The sequence below is a fragment of the Thalassophryne amazonica genome, unplaced genomic scaffold, assembly GCF_902500255.1.
Source record: "Thalassophryne amazonica unplaced genomic scaffold, fThaAma1.1, whole genome shotgun sequence".
Lineage (NCBI taxonomy): Eukaryota > Metazoa > Chordata > Actinopteri > Batrachoidiformes > Batrachoididae > Thalassophryne > Thalassophryne amazonica.
In genome coordinates, this window is record NW_022986646.1 from 11,433 (window position 1) to 20,591 (window position 9,159).

Sequence of the window (9,159 nt, forward strand, 5' to 3'; positions counted from 1 at the left end):
GATGGCTGTAATTGCTTCACAGCCATTTATTCAAGCTAAACATGTTTTTTTTTAATCAGACACACTGACTTTTTTTTATTTATTTATTTATTTTGTATCCCACAGGATCATAAAGGACGTTGCGCCTCCACTGATTGAAGAAGACCTGGTTTTCTTCTGGAGAGTTTTGGTGCCCCTCCACAAACCAAACACACTCCATCTGTACCATGAACAGGTAATATGTTCAGAAACTGTCCACCATCTCTCTGCTCCCCTGAAGCTTTACCTTCATGTTTGCATGTAAATTCAAATGGTTTGACACTCAGTGTTCCTCTTTCTGCACTTTGCAGCTGGTCAGGTGTATTTTTTGATGAAGGAAGCAACTCTAACTGGGCCGGTATGTCAAATAATTTACAGCAGAATAGATTATGTTCTTAAGGATGCACCAGTCAGATTTCATTTAGAGAATGTCTTCTGTTTTCTACACATTGAAAAAGATGCTCATGAATTAACATGGTTGTCTTACTTTTCCGTCCCAACAGCTGGTGCTCTATCTGTTGAAGCACTGGCCGAAGACCTGCACATGTAAAGAGCTGCTGTTCATCAAAGAGCTGGAGGAAATTCTCGAGTGCATCTATGTCTCTGAATGCAAGTTGGTTCAGGAGCCTCTCTTCAAGCAGCTGGCTCGATGCCTCTCTGGCTCAAATCATGTGGTAACTGAGGACAGATCATCAACTTTGCCTTTGGAACTTATGACTGTTCCCTATCAGGGAGCTCTTTCAGTTTTAGTGTCAGTGTGTGTGTTGTCTTGACTGAGACATCTGTTCTGTTTAGGTGGCAAAGGCAGCGCTGCAGTTCTGCATAAAGAGGCATATCACACATTTTATCAGTGACAATGCAGAGGAGATCCTGCCCATTGTGCTGCCTGCCCTGTACCAGTGTTCAAACAGCCAGCTATATGAGTAAGATACTGGACTGAAGCTGTGCAAATATCCTGACATTTAATTTTCTCATATTTACTCAAATTATTTTGATTTTTTAATGGATTCAAACAGTTCTACTCTATGCATTTCTTTACTCCTGTTTGATGCTGAGGTCAACTGACAGTCACCTGTCTGTTATGGACTGAGTTTTATTTGTGTGGGTTCACAGGTCTGTCAAGCACATCTTGACTGATTATCTGCCACAGGTGCTCATGATGAATCCTGAGCTCTTTGCACACTGCATAGAGCAGATCCTGACTACAAGACGGAAGTATGTGTTCAATATCTGTAATTACATCATGCAATTTAGTTACGTTTTAGGCAGCAGCTCAGTTTTTGTTGTGGTGGTGCAGAACAAAACAGTGACGTCACATTTGATACCTTTTTTCAACAGAGAGCAGCTGAGGTCCAAAGCAAGTGAAAAGATGTGGATGAAGATCGAGGCACTCGCTAAGTCCAAAACACAGGTGAGCAGTGTGTAAAATTACATAAATATATCTGAATGTAATATCATGTGTGCTGTGTGCATGTTTTTAACCGTGTATTCATAATGTTGCCTCTATGTTGAAAGGATGGAGGATGAAGACCATCCCCGAGGCTGTGATTCATCACATCCAGCACACAGAGCACAAAATAAAAGCAAAATAAATTAAATTTTGCACACCAAATTATTGTTTTTCATTATTTTGAAGATGTCTGTTCTACAATCATTCTGCCCCAGAAAAAGAACAATTCAAATAAATTCCTGACAGCCCAATATTGTCATGACATTCATGCATGTTCCTCAAATTCGGGTCCTTTACCAGAGTCCTGGGAGTTTGAGGGTTTGGCGCAGTATCTTAGCTGTTTCTACAACTGCACTCTTCTGGACAGACACCTCTGATGTTGTACCTGAAATCTGTTGGAGCCACTCTTCCATTTTGGGGGTTACAGCTGCGAGTGTTCCTACGAGGTCTGTCCATAAAGTATCGTACCTTTTTATTTTTTTCAAAAACTATATGGATTTCATTCATATGTTTTTACGTCAGACATGCTTGAACCCTCGTGCGCATGCGTGAGTTTTTCCACTCCTGTCGGTGACGTCATTCGCCTGTGAGCACGCCTTGTGGAAGGAGTGGTCCCGCCCCCTCGTCGGATTTTCATTGTCTGGAAATGGCGGAATGAAAAGGACTTTTTTTCCATCAGAATTTTTTCAGAAGCTGTTAGAGACTGGCACCTGGAAACCATTCGAAAAATTTATCTGGCTTTCGGTGAAAATTTTACGGCACACAGAGACACACACACCGACAGCACCTTCTGTAAACTCCGTATTTTAAACAGCTTTGAAGAAGATGGTCACTGTTTTAATCGGCCGTTTTATCCAAATGCAGGATGGATCGCTCCTCAGTCTCCATGTTATTGTCCTGCCTTAAGACGAGAGCGAAACAGTGAGCGAGGCTGCAGCACAATGACGTCAGATTCTGAGTCGTTTTATGCTTTGTGAATAAAATAAATAATTCGCTATAATCTCAAATATGAAAAATAATCGCGAATATGAAAAATTATCTGAGAGAGGTCTTCTCCTCAAAGTTTGCCTTCACGCCCACCACCACTCTAGTTTCCTACCTCCCAAAGAAAAACAAGAATGTATTCTTCTGAGCACACAGACGGTGACATTAGCGATCGTGAGGACAGGAAGCCAATCATCATCCTAGACTACAACTGCAACAAAGGAGGTGTGGACAACCTAGATAAGGTGATTGGAACATACAGCTGCAGAAGAATGACTGCCCGCTGGCCCCTGGTCATCTTCCACAACATCATTGATGTTTCCTCCTACAATGCCTTTGTGATTTGGAGAGAGATCAACCCGACCTGGATGTCTCATAAGCAGAACAAGAGGAGGGTGTTCCTGGAGCAGCTAGGAAAGGCACTTGTAACTCCACTCATTGAAAGAAGGAAGCATGTCCCCTGCACAGAAGCCTCAGCAGCAGTTGTGAAAGCTATTCAGAGTGCAGGAGCTCCTGATCAACCTGAGGATCCAGCTACCACAGCCACTTCCCCAGCTAGGGCAAGTAAGAGGAAGAGATGTCAGTTCTGACCTCAAAAGGAAGACTGTAAAACACATACTGTGTGCTGCAGGTGTAAGAAATATATCTGCAAAGGCTGTGCACTTGCATACTGCCCTACATGTGCTAATTAGTTGAATGGGTTATGTTATTTTTCATATTTTTGTATTGTACATTGTCTTAAATTGTTCACTGGAGAAAAAAAAGAAACAGTCATTGGGAATAAAAATGCATTCAAAACTCCTTTTTGCACATTTTTTTCCCTTTTCTTAAGCTATAGAAATTCAAGTGAAGAGGGAAAACTCAGGTATTCACACATTTTGTGGTGAATGACAATATGCAAGATGAAATTTGGTGTTTAAAATTCAATTAAGCTGCTTATATTGGGGGTTTAGTGAAGATGGGTCATTTTGAACATTTTGAAGGTTTGTGGACTGGATGAAGTGCAACATGGAGAGACTTATGTTGCAGCTGGATACCAGCCTTTTAAGAAGTTAGAGTAAGTATCATGCACAGAAACACCAATCTCTGTCTGTCTCACTGCTTTTTCAGCTCATTGACATTTACAAAAGGAAATGCACTGTTTGGAAAATGATTCACAGAAACTTCAAGACTTTTTTCTTCCCATTTTCTGGTATAAAAAAGCTAACTCTTAAAGTCCTCTCAGTTTCTGTGAGCACATAAAAAAATAAGAACCAACAACAGGTTGTTCAGTGGGTTTGTTCAACTTTTTTTAATCTAAAAAATAATCATCTTTGACCTAATTAAAGGGATTTTATTACACTGTAATCTGCATTTCTCCCCTCAATCATATGATTTGTTTTATCTTTCCAGCTACGGTGCAAAACCAAAGAACTCACAGCCACAGAAAACGAAAGAAGAAAAGGTCAGAAAATATTCTGTTTATTCCACAAAACTGAACAAACACCTTTACATTAATAGTAATTTAAAAATCCAAGTTGCTAAAAGACTCAGCATAATTGTGTAATTATAATAATTCATCTCTTACAATGTTCCATGTTTGTTTTTTAATGACTGCTGCATATTAAATTTTTATCACCTTTTTTAAACTTTCAGGTTAAACCGACTGAGGACCCAACTGTCCATAAGAAGAAGAAGACTGTGTAAGTCCAGACCTTCATGTGGACAATTATTGAACCTGAATATGAATATTGTCTGAATGATTATATCTGTTTTGATCTGATGATGTAGTGTGTTTGCTGACAGAGTGACGGAGTTGAAGTTTGACAGCTGTTACGTTGCTGTTAGTAAGGGGAAGTTTAAACCTGTTCAGTACTTCAGCAAGAAATGTGACGGGAACAAATGGTAGGGCAGTAAATAAATACATTTTTAAAAAATGTAATAAATACATTCTATTTGTATTCACATGTGAATCTACTGTGAAATCATTTTTTAATTCCCATATTGATCTTCCTCCCCACAGTAAAGAGAAACTATTTGTTCAAGCAGTACGTCATAAAGAAGACGTGAGTTCACTTTCTTCTGTGCAGGTTGTTTAGTTACAAAGATTTTCTCCCATAAATTTCTTCTTTCACAGCTAAAAAGTGCATGTTTGCACAAGAAGAATGTCAGTTAACATTTAGCACATATGAAACTTTAAGTGCACGTTCAAAATGGATTATGCTTTATTCTTTATTTCCTGTTGTGGCTTATCATTTTTTTAAACAGCTTTTCAAATCTTTTCAGATTAAACCTGTTGTTCAGACCAAAACCAAGGTGACTGGTAAAAATGAGAGAAATCCAAAAATAGAGTATTTCACCATCGAGTAAGTCCAGACTTTCAGATGGATAATTACTTATCCTGAATGTGAATTTTCTGTGAGTATTTGTCTCACTCTCTGTTTCTTCACTCTGCAGTGTTTTCACCAATGGAGAGCCTCTAATTCCTTCAGTGACTGTAAAAATTCCAAAGACGGCTCTGAAGTCGATGGACAACGTCTGCAGCGTGGTGGGATCCATGATGTGCTCTCATGCTGGAGTGAAGAGGTACAACACCAACACACTGTAAATCACGTGCACAGTGCACCAACTGTGAAAGTGTATCAAATCAAAATTAATCATTTATAAATACTTGCAATTTAGAGTCAGAATTGCAATCATCAAGTTTCTTTTTTCTTTCTTTTCTTTTTATTTTCAGGCTTTACACACTTGATGGACAGCTTGTGAAAGATCCACAAGACTTGAAGAACGATGGAAAATATGTTGCTGTTACCAGGGGAAGGTTTAAACCTGCCGACTACTTCCAGCCAGTCCGAGTGCCCCTGAAGAAAAAGGTGAAGAATAAATGGTTTGACAAAAATATATGTTCTCCCTACAGTGAAGAAACTCCACCTGCTGTTCAGGTGACACGTCACAAAAAACAAGTGGTGAGTTCAGCTTCTAATGTACAGTTTATTAATTTTTTTAAAACATAAATATCTTTTATCACAGACAAAAAACCTGTCTGTTTGCACACAGATTCCTATTAATATTTCCTGAGGGGGTGGGGGTGCTGTTTGTTAAGAAGCAGGAATTATTGTCTGCAGGAAGCATTGACTTATTAGTTCCACTTTGATGAGTCCACAGAGACAGACTGGTCCACTGGTTCAAGTGCACTGAGCCTCATTGACAGTTTGGACAGATCAGACCACATCTGGTAAATTTTACTGACTTAAAAAAAGTTATTTATATTGCTGCTACCACAATTGTAACAATTTCTATTGTAAAATGGAGGCAGTGAAAACTCTGCACAAAGGAGCATATCATCAGTTTTATCCGTGAAAATACAGAGGAGATCCTGCCCATTTTGCTGCCTGCCCTGTTCCAGTGTTCAAACAGGCAGCTATATGAGTAAGATACTGGACTGAAGCCGTGCAAATATCCTGACACACACACACACTGCATGTCACAACATGTGAAAAAACAGTCCCGAGTCATCTCATGTCGAGAGGCACGCGCCTGGGCTACGTCGCTCTGGGAGCAAAATTCACAGCTCCTAACGACATATACTTGTGTTTGGTGTTTGATCATCCCAATAGAGGCGAGACCGCTTCGACTGTGCTGCTGTCAATGAGACAGGGACGTCGGAGTGCAGCCGAGTATGCAGTCGACTTCCGCATCGCGGCTGCGAGGTCCGGCTGGAATAACGCTGCACTCCGTGCCACCTTCATAAACGGACTGTCTCCGGTCCTGAAGGAGCACCTGCTGGCTAAGGATGAGCCGCGGGATTTTGACGGGCTTGTCGACCTGGTCATACGGTTAGAAGAACACCATCGGGAGCGGGGCGAAGGGCATGGCCGGGCACAAGCCGTCCCTCTTCTTTCCGGGTCCGAAAGGGTGCCGCCGTCCCCACGCTCCACAGGGGGAGAGCTCCTTGGAGCAACAGCTCCCCCTGCTGACGAAGCTATGGACACGAGCAGGGCTAAAGTAAAATCACATGACAGACAACGGAGGCTGGCTCGTGGAGAATGTTTTTTCTGTAGCTCTAATGAGCACATACAAAGAAACTGCCCCAAGCGGTTAAACTTCAACGCCCGCCCTTAGAGACTGGGTTAAGGGTGGGCCATAACATCCACGCGGGGAGAGCCCGTAGATCCGCATGCATCCCAGTGACGATGCTTTGTGGGGATCTTACCCTTCACGCTCCAGCACTGGTGGACATGGGGTCTGAAGGGAATCTGCTGGACAGCAGATGGGCCAGGGAGGTAGGGCTCCCTCTAGTGGCTCTACCTTCCCCATTGAAGGTACGGGCACTAGATGGCACCCTTCTCCCATTAATCACACACCAAACACCACCTGTGACTTTGGTGGTGTCTGGAAATCACAGGGAGGAGATTGGGTTCTATGTAACACCTTCTACCTCCTGAGTGATTTTGGGATTTCCATGGATGTTAAAGCACAATCCCCGGATTGATTGGCCATCTGGGGTAGTGACGCAGTGGAGCGACACCTGCCACCGGGAATGTTTAGGATCCTTGGTTCCACCCGGTGTGACAGCTAATGAGGAGGTTAAAGTCCCCCCCAATCTGTCGGCGGTGCCGGAGGAGTACCATGATCTTGCTAACGTCTTCAGCAAAGATCTGGCACTCACTCTTCCCCTGCACCGTCCGTATGATTGTGCCATTGATTTGATCCCAGGCGCTGAGTACCCAGTCCAGCAGGTTGTACAACCTCTCTCCTCCTGAGCGCGAATCAATGGAGACCTACATCCGGGACTCCTTAGCTGCCGGGTTGATCCGGAACTCCACCTCCCCGATGGGTGCAGGTTTCTTTTTCGTGGGCAAAAAGGACGGCGGACTCCGTCCATGCATAGACTACAGAGGGCTGAACGAAGTCACGGTTCGCAATCGATACACGCTGCCTCTGCTAGATTCTGTGTTCACGCCCTTTCATGGAGCCCAAATCTTCACCAAACTAGATCTTAGGAATGCGTATCACCTGGTTCGGATCCGGAAGGGAGACGAGTGGAAGACGGCATTTAACACCCCGTTAGGTCATTTTGAGTACCTGATCATGCCGTTCGGCCTCACCAATGCGCCCGCAACGTTCCAGGCATTGGTTAATGATGTCTTGCGGGACTTCCTGCACCGGTTCGTCTTCGTATATCTGGACGACATCCTCATCTTCTCCCCGGATCCTGAGACTCATGTGCAACATGTACGTCAGGTCCTGCAGCAGTTGTTGGAGAACCGGCTGTTTGTGAAGAGCGAGAAGTGCGAGTTCCACCGTACTTCTTTGTCCTTCCTGGGGTTCATCATATCCTCCAACTCTGTCGCACCCGATCCGGTCAAGGTAGCGGCGGTGAGAGATTGGCCCCAACCGACAAGCCGTAGGAAGCTGCAACAGTTCCTCTGCTTTGCAAATTTCTACAGGAGGTTTATTAAGGGCTATAGCCCGGTAGCTAGCCCCCTGACGGCCCTGACCTCCACTAAAGTCCCCTTCACCTGGTCGGATCGGTGCGAAGCCGTGTTTAAGGAGTTGAAACGTCGGTTCTCGTCTGCACCCGTTCTGGTGCAGCCCGATCCCAATCACCAGTTTGTTGTCGAAGTGGATGCCTCTGACTCAGGGATAGGAGCTGTGTTGTCCCAGAGCAGAGAGTCCGATAAGGTTCTCCATCCTTGTGCCTATTTTTCCCATAGGTTGACCCCGGCAGAGCAGAACTACGACGTCGGCAATCGGGAACTCCTAGCAGTGAAAGAGGCTCTTGAGGAGTGGAGACACCTGTTGGAGGGAGCTACTGTGCCCTTCACGGTTTTCACGGACCATCTGAACCTGGAGTACATCCGGACCGCAAAGCGTCTGAACCCCAGGCAAGCCCGCTGGTTCTTCTGGTGTTTTGACTTCCGGATCACCTACCGCCCCGGGACCAAAAATCAGCGATCTGACGCCCTGTCCCGGGTCCACAAAGAGGAAGTCAAGGTCGAGCTGTCAGATCCACCGGAACCCATCATCCCCGAGTCCACTATCGTGGCAGCCCTCACCTGGGACGTGGAGAAGACCGTCCGGGAGGCCCTGGCACGGAACCCGGACCCAGGGACCGGCGCAAAGAACAGACTTTACATCCCACCAGAAGCCAGAGCTGCAGTCCTGGACTTCTGTCACGGGTCCAAGCTCTCCTGTCATGCTGGGGTGCGAAGAACCGTGGCAGTGGTCTGGCAGCGCTTCTGGTGGGCGTCTATGGAAGCCGACGTCCGGGAGTACGTCCAGGCCTGCACCACCTGCGCCAGGGGAAAGGCAGACCACCAACGGGCACAGGGACTCCTCCAGCCGTTACCTGTGCCCCACCGCCCCCGGTCCCACATCGGCCTGGACTTCGTCACGGGCCTCCCGCCATCCCAGGGCATGACCACCATCCTCACGATAGTGGACCGGTTCTCCAAGGCGGCCCACTTCGTGGCCCTCCCGAAGCTCCCGACGGCCCAGGAGACTGCAGACCTCCTGGTCCACCACGTCATACGTCTGCATGGGATTCCATCCGACGTCGTCTCTGACCGTGGTCCCCAGTTCTCCTCACAAGTCTGGAGGAGTTTCTGTAGGGAACTGGGGGCCACCGTGAGCCTCTCGTCCGAGTACCATCCCCAGACTAACGGACAGGTAGAGCGGCCAACCAGGAATTGGAACAGGCCCTTCGCTGCGTGACCTCAGCGCAC

At 45.6% G+C, this 9,159-nt stretch overlaps 2 long non-coding RNA genes across 2 annotated transcripts; both read left to right on the top strand.

Annotated features, from left to right (window-relative positions):
- Positions 1–1,173: 1,173 nt before the first annotated feature.
- Positions 1,174–3,877, top strand: LOC117506330. Its single transcript, XR_004559430.1, has 3 exons — positions 1,174–1,233; positions 1,357–1,429; positions 3,845–3,877. It is a non-coding gene; the product is annotated as an uncharacterized LOC117506330 (long non-coding RNA).
- Positions 3,878–4,750: 873 nt separating this feature from the next.
- Positions 4,751–5,373, top strand: LOC117506329. Its single transcript, XR_004559429.1, has 4 exons — positions 4,751–4,797; positions 4,889–5,017; positions 5,169–5,304; positions 5,349–5,373. It is a non-coding gene; the product is annotated as an uncharacterized LOC117506329 (long non-coding RNA).
- The last annotated feature ends 3,786 nt before the right edge of the window (positions 5,374–9,159 follow it).